Below are 17237 nucleotides of genomic sequence, written 5' to 3'. Positions count from 1 at the left end.
CTTGGTTGTGATCAGAGGATCATATATGGTGTGGTGCTGGGATCAAACCAGAGTTGATTGCATGCAAGTCAAGCAATTCATACTCTGTACTACTTCTCTAACTCTTTATTGTGATTTTGTGAAATTTTATCTCTGAAGGCATCTAATAACAAAGAATATATTTTAATATGTCTACTAGGTATTTAACCAAATGTTTTTGTGAAACGTGTCATATATTTTGTTCATTTTTAATTTAGTTATATATATTCTATACATTGAATTGTGGGAATTTTTATATATTTTGGATATCAGTCCTTCATTAGATATATGTGTTTAAAATATTTTCTTCTGTGACTTGTCTTTGCATTTTCTTAGCAATGTTTTATGAGGAGTCATTATTTAAACATTTTGGTGGAATCCAATTTATTCATCTTTTCTTTTTTTTCTAACTTAGTAAGAGCACAAAAACCCTATCTAATCGTTGTCTATACCAAAGCTACACAATACTCTTCGGTGAAAGAGAGATAGGACAAGGGCTAAGGTGTCTTCCTTGTATTCTAGTAACCCCTGTTCAGTCCCCAATATCTGTTCCTTTACTGTTCCTTTAGCATCATTAGAAGAGATTTAGAGCACAGAGTCAGAGTAAGCCCTGAGCATAGCCAGGTACAGCCCACAAACCCCTCCAAAAATCCCCAAACCACAAAATACTCTATCTGTACTAAAGTATTTAGCATTGTAGCTTCCATACTCAGGTGTAAGATCAGTTACTGAATTCAAGACCCAGTTGCTCACTGCTTGAAAGTTAATACTCGGGGCCGGGCGGTGGCGCTAAAGGTAAGGTGCCTGCCTTGCCTGCGCTAGCCTCGGACAGACCGCGGTCCAAGCCAGGAGCAACTTCTGAGCACATAGCCAGGAGTAACCCCTGAGCGTTACCGGGTGTGGCCCAAAAACCAAAAAAAAAAAAAAAAAAAAGAAAGTTAATACTCAAGGAACTATAGCTGGTGTGAGAAAAATGGGTTTTACTCAGATGTTAGCAGCCTCAAAAGATGGGCTTCCCATTCACACTCCAAAAAAGCTTTTTATCTTAGGTTGGGTTTTGGGGTTTATAGGACTAGTTGTGAAAGTGAGTTTTAAAAAAAAGGCAGGGCCCGAAGTCATAGCACTGCGGTAAGACGTTTGCCTTGCACGCGATCAACACAGGAGAGATGGACAGATGGTGGTGCGAATCCTGGCATCCCATATGGTCCCCCTTGCCTGCCAGGGGCAATTTCTGAGCCTAGAGCCAGGAGTAACCCCTGAGCACCACTGGGTGTAACCCAAACAAACAAACAAAGGTAGGGAGATAACAGAGTAAAGAGTGACCCAGTCATGACCAATTGTTCAACTGTCATCAGTGATTTGGTTATTTTGTTTCTGGGAAATGCTTTGAAGTAATGTCTTTATACAGTATCTGCCTCTGGGACCTACCTTTAGATACCTATCTCCCAAAGACCTGGAAATTGTTTTCTGTCATTCTCCTGTGACTGGCTCCTGGTTTAACATTAAGCCAACAAATTCTTTCTTGATGTACTAAGAAATAGGGCAAAGGCCAAAGTAGGGAGGGTGAGAGACTTTAAGGAAAGCAGAGAGACTTTCTTTTTTTTTTTGTTTGTTTGTTTGTTTTTGTGGGCCACACCCGGCAGTGCTTAGGGGTTACTCCTGGCTCTAAGCTCAGAAATCACTCCTGGCAGGCTCGGGACCATATGGGATGCTGGTATTTGAACCACCATCCTTCTGCGTGCAAGGCAAATGCTCTACCTCCATGCTATCTCTCCAGCTCCACAGATGGACTTTCAAAAACCTGCCCCCTTGTTGTGTATGCAACACCCCCTTAACATTATCCATCAAAGAAAACTTTTATATGTGGTCTAAGGTACGCACTGAGGTTTATCTGTTTCAAATGTATATCCAGTTATTCCAAAACCATCCCATCTGTCAAAAGACAGCTATTTTCTTTATTCAGTTACTTTTGCATCTCTATTAGAATTCAATTATGCAAATTTATTTTTAGATTATTTTGACTGTTATTGAATATAATATTTAAAATTAGAGTGATGACATTTCCAACTTTGTTTTTCTTCTTTAGCATTGTTTTCCCTTGCATTTTTATATATAGTTTAGAATCAATTTGTCACTTTTGACAAATATGCCTAGTAGGATTTTGATGCCAATTGCATTGGATCTTCAGATCTATTTATGGAGAGATCAATTTAGAGAGAATTTATATAAATTAGAGTCTACATAGATTAGAGACAATTTAATTTCTGCATATATAATATACAATTGTCTAATATTGGGTTATAGACGATGTGTTTTTGTTTTAGGGCTTACAGTGATAGCTCACCATGCTCAACATCAAATCACTAATATTCTTCCACCACCATCCATTAAATTTTCCTCTACCCTTAGGTAATCTCAGTTCTGCAGGCAGAATCTAAGGCTTGCTTCCTTTGTTTAAAATATCTAAAACATATAAATCATTGATTTACAATATTAAGAAATTTTGCTGTTTTTTTCATACTTATGTCAATGTGTCTATAATTATCGCCAAATTTCTAGTACCACCAATATGAGCTGTGTAACATTCCCCCTAACTTCTCTCCTTTCCCTTGGGTAGCCATCTTAATTTTCACCAATTGTTTTGTTGTTTCTGGCCAGTTCATTTGTTTTTGTAATTTGTCACATATGAATGAAATCATTCAAGTCTTTCACTTCCTTAAATCTTTTGCAGCATGATTATTTTTGTCTTAAAAGACACCAGTTCATTTTAAATGACAGCAATCTGAGTGTGTGTGTGTGTGTGTGTGTGTGTGTGTGTGTGTGTGTGTGTGTGTGTGTGTGTGTGACTGGTTCTTATCAAATCATCTATTGATAAGAAGGCATTTAGGTTAATTTCATTGTTTAGCTATAGTGAATTAATTGCTTCTATGAACAGATAAATGAAAATAACCCTTTTAGTTTTCAGATCTTTCTTGGTAAATACCCAGAACTGGTATTGCTGGATGATATAGAATTTCTCTTATTGTTGGTTTTGTTATTAATAAACGAATCTCCATAATGGTTTCCTTAGAAGTTGCACCAATTTACATTTTAAGGATTTCCTTTCATTTGATATTATCTGATCCTTGTTAAAGTTTTTATTTATTTACTACCTGTAAATGAGAGCATTTGGTACTTGTCTTTTTCTTTTTGACTAATTTCATTTAACATAATTCTCTCAAAATTTACCCATATTGTGGCAAAAGGCATGATTTTATCTTTTCTTTCCTTTTCTTTTTTGTTTGTTTTTTTTTTTTTTGTTGGTTTGGGGACCACACTCAGTGGTGATCAGGATTTATTTCTAGATCTGCATTCGGAAATCAGATACCAGGGCTTTGGGATGCTGAGTTTGGCTGTGTGAAAGGCCAAACCCGAGCTGCTGTACTATATCTCTCTAGCCCTGACTTCATCCTTTCTTATCAATGACTGATAGTTCATTATATAAACTACATTTTTTTAAATTTTGTTTTAGGGCCTGGAGAGATAGCACAGCGGCGCTTGCCTTGCAAGCAGCCGATCCAGGACCTAAGGTGGTTGGTTCAAATCCTGGTGTCCCATATGGTCCCCTGTGCCTGCCAGGAGCTATTTCTGAGCAGACAGCCAGGAGTAACCCCTGAGCAATGCCGGGTGTGGCCCAAAAACCAAAAAAAAAAAAAAAAATTTCTTTTTGTTTCAGTTTTTGTTTTTAGGCCACACTCAGAAACGCTTAAGACTTACTCCTGACTCTGTGACTCAAGGATCACTCCTGGTGGGATAGGAGGGTGGTATATGGGGTGCCAAGGATCAAACTCAAATTGGCCATGTGCAAAGCAAGCACCTTCCCCATGTACTATCACTCTAGCCCACTAAACTACATATTCTTAATCCACTGATGTGTTGTTTGGGCAGTTGAGTTGTTTCTATATCTTGGCTATTATAATTAGCATTGCAGTGAGTAGACATTAACATATACCTTATAATCTGAGTGGTTTTGTTTTTGTTTTCTTTTGATAGATACCTAAAAGAGGGTCAGACGGTAAACCATTTTCAATCTTTTGAAAAATCTCTACACTGCAGCTTCAGTTTATTCGTGGTCGTGGAAAGGGTCTGCACCTGTAAAAGAAATGGGTGGGAAAAAGGGGACCACTAAGGATTCTGATTATAGCGTCAATTTATTTTTGAAATGCCATGACTTATATAGTTTTTACACAAAGGAAGAGGGACAATGCAAACATTTGTCAAGCATGCATTTGTCGAGCATGCAGTTCAAAGGTTTGGCATGTGTCTGTTAATTTGATACAAGTTTCTTGAGGAATATCCTATTATCACACCAAATGCTCTTTCTATAGATCTGAGTTTCCTGAGCCAGAAGAGTGTGACCTTATGGTTCTTTTGATCTGCGTCAACTCATGGCCAGTTGGCACGTACACAATGTATAGCTCAATTAAAGGACAGGCCTGTTGAAATGGCAGTTTGCTACAAGATGGCTGTGCTTATGCTAAGACTGTGAGGAGAATCTGGCTCCCTACAGTTCCCTCTCTAGTATAGTAAAGCGAAGGGCAGTACAAAGTTATGGGCGATGCGCCTGTCTTAGGCTACCTGGGCTGCTGCCACAAGGGGCACTGAGAGAGGGGCAAGTGTTGCATCCACCTTGTGGGCCCAAGCTAATCCCGTCATGGGCAACATTGCAGCCGGCCCACCAGGGAGAAGCCTGATCCAAGAGTCTGAAATTCTTCAAAATCTAAAGATTCAGATGGAACGACAGCCAATTGCTGGTAATGAACTGCTACATGCTTTTTTGTGGCACTGTCCACTTGATGTTTAACAAAATCTGTTAATTTCCTAAAGCCCATGGCCCAAATGAGATGAGGCAGAGAAAACCCAATAAGGGTCCCATAATGGTGGGACGAGGGTAGTGAGCCATGGAGAAGTTGAAAACCAATTTTTGTACCAGGACTCACTTTGTTTAGTGACTTGGTTCCATTCCTCAAGGCTTTTTTCTAGCTCTTTAACACTGTCTCTAACAATACCAGTCTTATCTTTATAAAAACAACATTCCCCTTGAGGGCCCGCAGACTCCTCCCTCCTTGAAAAAGGCGAGGTTGAGACCATGGGGTTTTGCAAAACCATTTCCGCAAGGGAGGACAGTGATTGTCAAGAGCATTAAGACCAGTTTGAATGGTTTTGATGTCTTGCTGAACCTTTAGGGAAAGAAAGTCAAAGTTTTTTTGAGAAGTAACTAGGGCAGCAATGCCAGTGCTAGTGCCCATGGCACCAAGACCTAGAACAACAGCAAGAGTAATGGCCGTAACAGGCGGCTCTAGAAAGGGCTTGGGGGAGTGATACCAGAGAAAGTCATTGGGGGAGTGAATAGTGAAAAGGGGGAGAAGAAGAACAAGGACACAGTAATCATGATCCTTAAGGAAAGCAGGAACAATAATGTGGGGGGTTAGGCCAGAGGAGCAAGCGAAGAATAGAGGTGCAGGGGCAATGAGATACAAGGATTGAGGAGAGACAGTAAGGGAGGTGTTACAGATTTGAGTTCCAGAGGGGGGAGCATTAGAGGGGCCAAGGAGACAAAGGCCTGAGCCAACAACTTGGCCCAGGGTAATGGAAGCAGGGTGATCAAAATTCCAACGGAGGGAAGAAGATATATTGGAAAAGAGCAATTTGTCAGAGAAAGACGGCCACACCCTTATAAAGGGTGGTTGATCAGAGAAACAAATCCAACAATGATCATAATGGTGGTCAGACAAAGCAACGGCAGAGGCCTTAACCAGATCAAATAACATTTGTGCCGAGGAAGGGGGCCCAGAGGGCATGGTGGGGCGAAAGTAGGGGGAAGGAGTGGAAGGAGGGGAAGGGGTGCGGGGAATAAATGGGAAAGAAGGAGAAGAGGGGGGGGAGAAGGGAGCGGTAAAGGCACTGGGCGGAGTAGTGGGTGGGTGGTGGGTGGAAGAAGGGATTAGGGCCCACGGCAGTGCATTGGTATTGGGGGAAAGGATTGTTGAAGGCGAATGGTGAAAAGAAGTCCAGCTGTAGAAGGCTTTTTGTAAAGTCTGAGTCCCCATGAAGACCAGTGGAAAACTTAGTATAATTGTATCGGGCTTTGGCAGTAAGGAGATCAAATATGGGATTACACCAAGGCATGAGTACATTCTGAGCAGTCTGGGGACCTAGAGGTTTTCTTTTTGACAGTAATATAGTCCCCAGGTCGACGGTTAGGTTCCAGTAACCATCCCCAGTGGTATTCATAGCCCCATGAGCACAGAAAAAAGTCAGATACATCTCCACACTTGTAATTCCCAGGAACGGGTAACAGTGATGTCCGGGGCAAACATAGATGGCAGGTCTCGCTGATGTTGGAGTGACCATTGGTGTTGCCACAGTTGGACGATTTAGAAGCAAAGGCAAAGACTGTGGCAACATGAGCCGAGGGATTGTATTTAGGGTCGCCCATGACACAGCAACATTGACGGGTGTGTTTGAGGCCAGAAGATGAGCGGGAGTGCCCCACCAAGGTCCAGCGCCAAGGGTGAGTGTGCAGAGGTCGACTTCCAGTGTAGGGAACCTGGGGAGCGCAGCAATAGTTGTGGAAGAGTTTGACAGTATCACCAGCCTTGTTGATCACTTGCCAGGTATAATTGTAGATCTGATATTTGCCTGGAAACTTTAGTGCCAGCGTCAGGCCATCGGGAGGTGGAGGAGAGGTGGCTCGAGAAAAAGCCAGAAGAAAAAAAGAGAAAAAGAGCCAGAAGGAGAGGAGGTGACATCAGCAGCCACAGCTGGAGGATCAGGGTTGGGTGGAGGCTTGTAGCAGCATCTGAAAGAGAAGCGTTAACCTCGAGGGCAGGGAGCTCTGGGTGAGTTAAAGGTTTAATAAGGCGTTCAGGGAGCCAACGAGTATTGGTTGGATATGGGGTCGTGGACACAGGCATGTCCCTAGCTCCAAATGAGGACTGGGTGAGGTCCTTGCCAGGATCCCTATAGGTGGATCCTAATCATATCATATAGCAGAACACGTGGTGAAGAGCCGGCGAAGGGCAGGAGTGTTGCGCTGACCTAGGCAGTTGCGGGCAAGTGACTCTGGATTTTTGCAACAAAACAAAACAAAACAAAAAAAAAAACCTTGTTGTGGTGCATTTTTTATTTGTTTGTCTGTTTGTTTTTTTGGTTTTTGGGCCACCACTGGCTGTGCTAGGGGTTACTCCTGGCTGTCTGCTCAGAAATAGCTCCTGGCAGGCACGGGGGACATATGGGACACCGGGATTCGAACCAACACCCTTTGGTCCTGGATCGGCTGCTTGCAAGACAAACACCACTGTGCTATCTCTCCGGGCCCTGCGGTGCGTTTTTATTTAAGACAGCTACAACCAACCGCAACTCCAACGGCTTGAGACAAGCGAGTAGCAATGGGGTCAGCATCCTGACAGAGCCTAATCATATCATTTAAAGTCTTATGTTTACATTTGCCTCGGAGAATATCTCTACAGGCAGAGTTTGCATTTTCATATGCAAGTTGTTTCACAAGATCCTTATCGCAATCCTGTTCACTCAGGGTGCGCTTGGTGGCTTCTAAAAGACGACTAATGAACTCAGTGTAGTCTTCCTGGGCACCCTGGACTATCTGGGAAATAGGTGTGAAGGGGGATCCCTTAAAGGGACGTCCTTCCAAGCAGCCATAGCAGCGGTGTGAGTGAGTCCCAGGAAGGCTATTTAGGGAGTCGTGATTGTTCACCTCTGTGGCATAAGGGGTCCATGCCACACATTTGCTCATAAATTTCTTGAGAGGAGTGTGTGTGGGGCATAGGATTAACATCAGCCAAGGAAGCCGGCAGTGGTTCTCAAAGCGCGCTTGCCATCACAGATATTGTGGGGGACTGAGGACTGCCTCAGCGATCTTGCGCCACTTGAGGGCATGAAAAGGCTGCCTGGGCAAGGCCATCTAAAATGCATTGTGTAAAGGGAGAGTTAGGGCCCATATTTTTCCACAGCAACATGGAGATCTGCCAATGCGGGGTGGAGGCCCGGCGGGGCGCGTGGGGCTGGAGCCGGGCAAGGGCAGGGCCTGCCGTGGCTTCTGTCTCCCCTCCATCCTCGGGGAAGGGGGCAGGCCCAGCCTGATGGTGGCTGGAGCAGCGACCCTGAGGTGCAGGATCAGCCACGGCAGGAACTCCCTCCGGGACAGGACCAGGGGATGGGTAATAATAGGGAAGGTGAAAGCAGAATTACAGACAAATATTTTCTGCATGAGAGCCTGAGCCTCCGCCTGCAATTCAGCGAGGCGGCTGAGGCATGAGACATGGTTCTGAGATTGAAACAGATCGGCTACAGGATTAGTAGGGAGAGGATTTGTAGAATAAGAGGCGGAAGAAGCAGCAGAGGAGCAGAAGCAAGGGAGCACCGAGGCCAGTCGGGGTGACCGTAGCGGGCCGCCTCATCCTCCAAAGTGGCCTCATCGCCTGAATCAAGGGGTTCATCCGGGCGGAGGAAGATCAGAGAGGACAGGATAGATATTTTTTGGAGGAGGAAGTGAAGAGAGTTCTGAAAATGGGGAGACTTGACAGGAGCGACTAACAAGGGTGGCAGGAGGAACAGAGGAGATGAGCGGGGACAGGGGAGGGAGAGGCAGAGGGAGAAAAGTGGCGGAGAGCAACCGAAAGGAGATGTTTGTGTTTAGATCAGTCTCTGCGGCATCGATGATGTCACGAATGAGGCCCCAGTAAGAGGAGAGAGTGTTGGAAATATTGTCATCATGAAGACCCTCCTCTACAAGGAGGAGAATAATTTCATGGCCCACTTTTTGCCAAGCTTGGCAACTAATTTGGGCTGTTTTCCCGGGACCGCCAGTGGAGAACCAAGGACATTTCTTATGAATAAAGAGAAAGAATTCCAAGAGATATTTCTTTTTAACTCTTATACCTTTTTCCCTGAGAGTTTGCTTGACGCCAACTATAAACTGTGCCTCTTTAGACAATTCTTTACCCATTCTATTGGGCACAATGAAAATTATGTGAGATTTACCCTTCTCCCAAGCCTTCTGGAGAGGCCCCTAGCATGCTGCTTTCGGTGTCTGGTGGAGAGCAGGTTTCCACGCCCCACGTTTGGGCTGCCAACTGTGCCGGCCTGCAGCTTCAGTTTTTCATTGTGTCGTGAAACGGGTCTGCACCTGTAAAAGAAATGGGTGGTAAAAATGGACCACCAAGGGATTCTGATTATGGCATCAATTTATTTTTGAAATACCATGACTTATATAGTTTTTACACAAAGGGAGGAGGGAACAATGCAAACATTTGTCAGCATGCATTTGTCAAGCATGCAGTTCAAAAGGTTTGGCATGTGCCTGTTAATTTGATACAAGTTTCTTGAGGAACATCCTATTATCACACCAATATGCTCTATCTATAGATCCGAGTTTCCTGAGCCAGAAGAGTTGACCTTATGGTTCTTTTGATCTGTGTCACCTCATGGCCAGTTGGCATGTACACAATGTATAGCTCAATTAAAGGACAGGCCTGTTAGAAAATGGCAATTTGCTACAAGATGGCCGTTGTTTATGCTAAGACTGTGAGAGAGAATCTGGCTCTACATATTCACCACCAAATATGTGTGAAAATTCCTTTAATAGAAAGATTATTTTGTCATTGTTTTGGTTTGGTTAGGGCCACACTTGGCAATGCTAAGTGGTTACTCCTGGCTCTGCACTCTCAGGAATTAGTCCTAGAAGTGCTCAGGGAGCCATATGGGATGCCAGGGATAGACCCAGATCAGTACATGCAAGGCAAATATCCTATTAACTGTACTATATTGCTCTGGCCCCAACAGAAATAATTTTAAAATAATTCACTAATGAAGCAAAATTTTTTTCACTAATCTTTTTTTTTTTTTTGGTAATCTTTTAAGTCATGAAGAAAACATAGAAAGTGACATTTCAAAACTTTTACAAATCTAACTTTAAGTTAATTAAAGTCAGTGACTTGTAATGCTACAATACACTAACATAACTTCCATGTATTTACCTTCAGTGAAATAAGGATCTCTTTATATGACTTATTGTCTTGTAATCTTTCGTTTCACCCTGCAGGACTGACATTAGGATTTCTTATGAGGAAGATTAATTTCTTTTTCATTCTTGGAAGGACAGTTTTTCTGTATAGAGAAAGTTTCATTGACAGGGGGTTTATTATTATTATTATTATTATTATTATTATTTTAGCATTTTGAACATATGCTAACAAACCTTACAAGATACCAAAGTTTCTAAACAGAAATGAGGATCCTCTAAACAGACAAGTAACTTTCTCTCTCTCTTTTAACAATTTATTGAATTACTGTGAATTACAAAGTTAAAAATTATTCATGGATTGAGTTCAGGGATAAAATATTTGATCACCAAACCCTTCACCAGTCTCCACTTACCTCCATCAATGTCTCCAGTTTTCTCTTCCACCCTCCAGCTTGCCTCTCTATCATTCACTTAATTTTTTTCCTGTTAGATACTTTTATTTTTTTGGGCTACACCCATTTGACACTCAGGAGTTACTCCTGGCTATGCACTCAGAAATCGCCCCTGGCTTAGGGGGACGCCAGGGGATGGGGGATCTAACTGTGGTTCGTCCTAGGCTAACACTTGCAAGGCAGACACCTTATCTCTAGCACCACTTCTCTGGCCCCTAGATACTTTTATTTACAATTCTGAGTAACTTCTCTCTTAATGTCATCTATTGTATCTCTTTGGTTTTGATATTCAGTAGTTTCATTATAATGTGTCTTGGTGTAGGAATATATGTTTATCTTCCTGCAGTTCACTGGTTCTCAGAAGTTCATATTTAAGTCTTTAATCAAATGATCATCCTTTTTGTTTGGTTTGATTTTCTTGGGCCACACATGGTAGTGTTTAGGACTTACTCCTGGCTCAGGGGACACTTCTGGAGGGACTCAGGGGATTGATATATGGTGCACGGGATTAAACATTTGAGGCAAGTGCCCTATCCACTGTACTATTGCTTTGGCTCCTTTTTTCATTTTTTTAATCACTATAAGAAAGAGTTAAAAAGCTGTTGATAATTGAATTTCTGTCATACAGTATTCCAATACTCATCCCTTCACCAGTGTTCTTTTCCCACCATCAATTTCCCCATTACCCTCCTAAGAACCACCACTCAACCTGTGTGCTGGTGGACACTTTTGATGCTGGCAGGTCACAGTTGTGATTCTCTCCTTCTTGTTCTGTCACACCATCCATATGTTCAGCTGAAAGAGAAAGTGAGCATGAATATGAAGTTAGAATTAGAGAACATTTTGGGAGGTAGTACCTGTGAAGATAAAAGGATGGGCAGAAACAGAGTGGTAAAATCTTGATATCATAGTAGATATAACTGGAGGTGAAAAAAATGGGCTGAGGGTATGGTACAGAGCTTTGGTTGTTATTATTTTGTCCTGACTCGGCACTCAGGAATCATTCCTTGTGCTGCTAGGGTTAGGGAGGGGAGAAATCATATGGCAGGGGTGGCGAACACGCGGTCGCCAAAATGAATGAGGCTCTTTGCCTCTTATCATTCTTTTGTATACTGTGACTCTTTGCCAAGTTTGGATTTTGTTCTGCTGCTTCTGAGGAGGGACCTCTGAGGAGAGATCTCTGAGCACCATAGTCCTGCCCCCAGGCTGCATTCATCCCGTCTCCCATCCCTCCGAAACACGCTGCAGTGGCCAGCGAGCGGGGGGACCCGTGTGGCACATGTTGGGTCACATCTTGCCATGAGTTCTTAGTGTGGAGGACGCAGAACATCCTCACCATCACTGCAGGATTTTGACCCTCACTCAAAATGGCAAAATGCAATATGTGTTTAATATATTATTGTTAAAATTATATGCTTTTGTGTTAGTGTTTATCTGTTTTGGCAGGTCACTGCGTGGTGTGACTCTGACTCTCACAGTTTAAAATTTTTGGCTCTTTGTGTCGAACTTGTTCACCACCCCTGCCATATGGGATATAAGGGACCAACTCAGCCAGGCCACTGCAAGTCAAGGGTCCTACCCTCTGTGCTGGTTACTCTGACCACTAGGGCAGAGTGTTGTTGTAGAGGTCCTAAGTCCTGTCCTTGGGATTCACAACACAAACACACACCAGACACACACACCACACCACACACACCACACACACACACACACACACACCACACCCACAAAAACAGTGAAGAGGAAGAAAAATTTACATATTTTACACTATTGGAACCTCAAACTTTGATGCAGCTTTCTCAAATCTCTGATATAAGTTTTAGCACAATGATAGTCTGTTGAAGGGAATTCCACATTAATTAAAAATAATCAGACCATAATATCCTCACCATAATCAGTTATTCAATGATGGCTACCTAGAAAGAATATGACAAGTTTACTCTTTTTTTAAAAATAGTTTTTATTGAGACCAATGTGAATTACAAGTCTTTCACAGTTATGTTTAAAGTACATAGTGACAGTGGAGTTGGGCAAGTCCTACACCAGTGTTGTTTTTGGTTTTTGTACCAGCAGTACTCAGGGCTCTGCTCTCAGGGATTACTCTTGGTGGTGCTCAAGGGAACCAACCATATTGGGTGCCAGAGGTCAAAGCCAAGTCGGATGTGTGCAAGGCAAATGTCTCTCTGCTGTACTATCACTGAAGCTCTGGCAAATTATTTCTTGAAGAGAGATATTATGGTAATTTTAGAGGCTCTTTATATCAAAGAATTCTTGTTATTTGGAATATCTTTGGAGAATAACTGGTTAGTGTACCTCTAAAGCAGATATTTTATACCATATTCTACATAAGTAAGTATATATACATATACATATATATATATCACTCTAAAAGATGCTCAGAAGAGAAAAATAATAATTTCCTCCCAGTGTTTAACATCCATTATCATTTTTTCTGTAATCTCAATCCTTCAAACTTGGTAATAAACCAGTGTTTGTCCTTGTCATCAAGACCTTTAATGTGTGTAAATTTCCAAAATGATAATTTATGCAATTTCTATAATGATTCTTTCACTTACTTTATTCCACATAGAACAGGCTGAGAACATGTTTCTTCTTTTGAAATGTGTTTACAGAGGTCATTAGAAGTAAAAAGGGTTTTAGGCTGGAGTGATAGTACAGTTTGTCTTGCACATGGCTCAACTGTGTTCAATGTATAGCACCCCATATAGTCCCTGAAGACCACCAGGAGTGATGCTTAAATACCTAGCCAAGAATAAAGAGAGAGAGAGAAAGAGAGGGGGGGGAGAGAGAGAGAGAGAGAGAAGATTCTTAGTGAATAATTAACAATAGTTGAATGGACTTTTTTTTTTTTTTTTTTTTTTGGTTTTTGGGCCACACCCGGTAACGCTCAGGGGTTACTCCTGGCTATGTGCTCAGAAGTTGCTCCTGGCTTGGGGGACCATATGGGACACAGGGGGATCGAACCGCAGTCCGTCCAAGGCTAGCGCAGGCAAGTCAGGCACCTTACCTTTAGCGCCACCGCCCGGCCCTCTGAAATGGACTTTTTAAAGCCATTTCTTGAGGAAGGAGATGGAGAAAGTAGCTTATGAACAGATTTTTTTTTTTTTTTTTTTTTTTTTTTTTTTGGTTTTTGGGTCATACCCGACAGCGCTCAGGGGTTACTCCTGGCTCTACACTCAGAAATCGCTCCTGGCAGACTCGGGGGACCATATGGAATGCCGGGATTCGAACCGGTGACCTTCTGCATGAAAGGCAAACACCTTACCTCCATGCTATCTCTCCGGCCCCAAGATTTTTTTTTTTTTTTTTGGTTTTTGGGCCACACCCGGTGACGCTCAGGGGTTACTCCTGGCTATGCGCTCAGAAGTCGCTCCTGGCTTGGGGGACCATATGGGACGCCGGTGGGATCGAACCGCGGTCCGTCTCCTAGGCTAGCGCAGGTAAGGCAGGCACCTTACCTCCAGCGCCACCGCCCGCCCCCCCCCCCCCCCCCCCCCCCCCCACCCCCCCCCCGGCCCCAAGATTTTTGACTTAAAGTTTTCTCTATCTTTGATGGAGTTTCTATCTTTGTTGATTATTTTTATCAGAAGGGCAATGGAGATAAAAAAAAAGATAAGGATCATTCTCAGCAAAGGAATTGTGTGAACTGCTGTATGAATCTCACTAGGTAAAGAGGGAAGTTCTTTCCCATGAGTTGTGTGCTTTCCTTACCCTGAATCTTTATCTTTTATGGACCTTTTTTTTTCTTTTGGGGCCACACCTGGTACTCCTAGCTATGTGCTCAGAAATTGCTTCTGGCTTGGGGGACCATATGAGATGCCAAGGGATCTAACCGCACTGTCCATCCCAGGTTAGTGTGTACAAGGCAAATGCCCTACTGCTTGAGCCACTGCTCTGGCTCCAATCTTTTATGGACCTTTGAGTGAATCACACAGCAGTCCCTGATCTCTGGATTCTGTATTTTCTGTTTCTACAATAAAGAAGTAAATGGAGAGCCCGGAGAGATAGCACAGCGGCGTTTGCCTTGCAAGCAGCCGATCCAGGACCAAAGGTGGTTGGTTCGAATCCCGGTGTCCCATATGGTCCCCTGTGCCTGCCAGGAGCTATTTCTGAGCAGACAGCCAGGAGTAACCCCTGAGCATTGCGGGTGTGGCCCAAAAACAAAAACAAAAACAAAAACAAAACAAGAAGTAAATGGAAGGAAATTAATATTTAAGTTCTTATTATAGAATGATTCTGCCAGGTCTTTGATATAATTAATGCTAACAGGTGCTGAGCAGGCAAATATTGTTCACTCTTCTTTACAGTTAAGGAATTGACATTATAAATTTATATACATGCAAAGCCAAATTATGTTTTGACTGATATTTTAATTGCTGTGGTTTCATGCTGATTCAAGGACTCTTGATGGTTCATTGATGCAAAACTTTAGGTTTTCTTCACATCCATTCAATTACAGAAGCTTCCACTTTGGAGTATTATGCTGTAGACATTTTCCCCATGAGAAAAAAAGTGTTTTACTAAGAGAGTGTTAGAGTCCTGTGACAAATAAAATAAATAATTTAGAAAATCATCTCTTTTTTATTATTTTATTATTTTTAATATATTTTTTATTTAAGTAACATGATTATAGTTGGGTTACAGTCACAAACAGAACACCCCCCTTCACCAGTGTAATATTCTCCCCCACAATGCCCCCCTCTCCCCTTCCCATCCCCTGCCTGTAATCGAGACAGGCATTCTATTACAGTTATTTGTTTTTAAGTTCAGTAAATTTTTTTTCTTAAAGGATAAGTGTTAAAAAAAAAATAGTAAAGGTATGATAGTGGCAATTGCCATTGTTTGCATAGGCCCAGAAAAATATGGGGAAAATGGAAAAAAATCCTTGGCCTGATTACAAGAAGACCTCACCCCCGAAGTTTATTGGCATAAGATCAATTCTGGGCTCCAGGCATACCAGTCTGTCCAACCTGAGTCATTCTCCGTGGTCCCGGTGAAGCTTTTTCACACTTTAGCTGTTGTTGGCATCAGGTTCCTATATTTAAAGATTCTGGATTCTATGCATTTCTTTCATCGAAGCCAGGCTGATGTGGAGCATCCTCTAGTTTCAGCACACCATTAGATGCAGAGCTATCTGCCCTGCAAGCAGGTTGTTGCTGAGTCCTCTGGGTGTCGAGAGCACTCTTTAAAGTAAGTCAATGAGTCAATGCCGGAGCAGTGATAGGTCTTCCCTGGTAGAGGTTTGGATCATGGTAATGTTATAGACTATTGTGTAGAAAGCCATCCCTTTAAATTAAGCAAACTCAGTATCTGGCTCCTTTTATTCCCCATGCTCACAGCATGCATGTTCTTGAGAAGAAAAAAAAACGCTTAAAATAAAATAAATGTGGGCCGGAGCGATACACCAGCAGTAGGGTATTTGCCTTGCATGCGGCTGATCCAGGATAGACTTGGGTTCGATCCCCAATATCCCATATGGTCCCCCTCACCAGGAGTGATTTCTGAGTGCATAGCCTGGTGTAACCCCTGAGAGTCACCAGCTGTTTCCCCCCCCAAAAAAAAACCCAAATATAAAATAAAATAAATGTGTATTGAACAAAAATAATAGTAACCATGATTTTTGAGTATCTGTCAGTGTCATGATCTCTCCTAGGTATTTTAGAATAATAATTTATGCCATTTCTATAACAGTGTTCACAAGTTAAAGACTTTCAATTTCATAGTAAAGGAAACTTAAAGGAACTTGACCAACATTAAAGAAATTGATCTAGGTGGGTTGACTTCAGAGCTCATTTTGTACAACAGACTTTTATTTTTGCTCATCACTGAACATATGAAGCCCCCTTCCTAAGTGGCATGAACAGGCTGTTTCATCCCCTTGTAAAGAAGAAAATGGGGGCCATCTGTGGACTGGCTTTGTGGTCAGAGGACACAGTACACTGCAACACAGTGTGGGCATGGCAGGCACACCAGCTCCAGTACGTGGGAAGCATCATTTGGTTCAGTGTATTGGAGGATCCCCCCACCATTTTGGGTGATAGAACATTGAAAGGGGAAAGTTCTGAGCTGTTACGCTCTTGTCCAGAGTCGTTGGTGGCTATCCTACGCTAAAGAGATGATTTCTTACCAAGGTCCACAAGTCCTCTTCACTCACCGTATGCTGCCAGGTGAGGTGGGCTGCCTTCAGCTCCCCAAAGGCCTTACTTTCCCTGTGGCTTATTCCTCTCATCTTGTACTGCCCCTTTCCTATGTTTCCCTACTTTCAACTTGACCCCTTGCCTCCAGAAGTACATTAAATTGCCTATATTCATAGCTATATTTAATAAGTATGTCACATACTAATATACTAAATTAGAATATTTAGACTAACTTTGAAATTTAGGTGAATTTCAACAGATAGTCTCTCAAAAAAAAAACTTTAAAACTACAACATTGACTTGCATGGCATTTTTTTGGGGGGGGTTTCTGGGTCACATCTGGCAGCGCTCAGGGGTTACTCCTGGCTTTACACTCAGAAATCACTTCTGGCAGGCTTGGGGGACCATATGGGATGCTGGGATTTGAACCACAGTCCTTCTACATGCAAGGCAAATGCCTTACCTCCATGCTATCTCTCCGGCCCCTTGCATGGCATTTTTATATTAAAAAATGTAAGGAAAGGAAGGAATTTTGCATTTTTAGTTAAAATATTTCCTTCCTCACTGTGAGGTAAAGATGTGTCA

Source organism: Suncus etruscus, chromosome 6 (genome assembly GCF_024139225.1).
Source record: "Suncus etruscus isolate mSunEtr1 chromosome 6, mSunEtr1.pri.cur, whole genome shotgun sequence".
In the NCBI taxonomy this organism is placed as follows: domain Eukaryota; kingdom Metazoa; phylum Chordata; class Mammalia; order Eulipotyphla; family Soricidae; genus Suncus; species Suncus etruscus.
Note: the sequence above shows the minus strand (reverse complement) of the source record.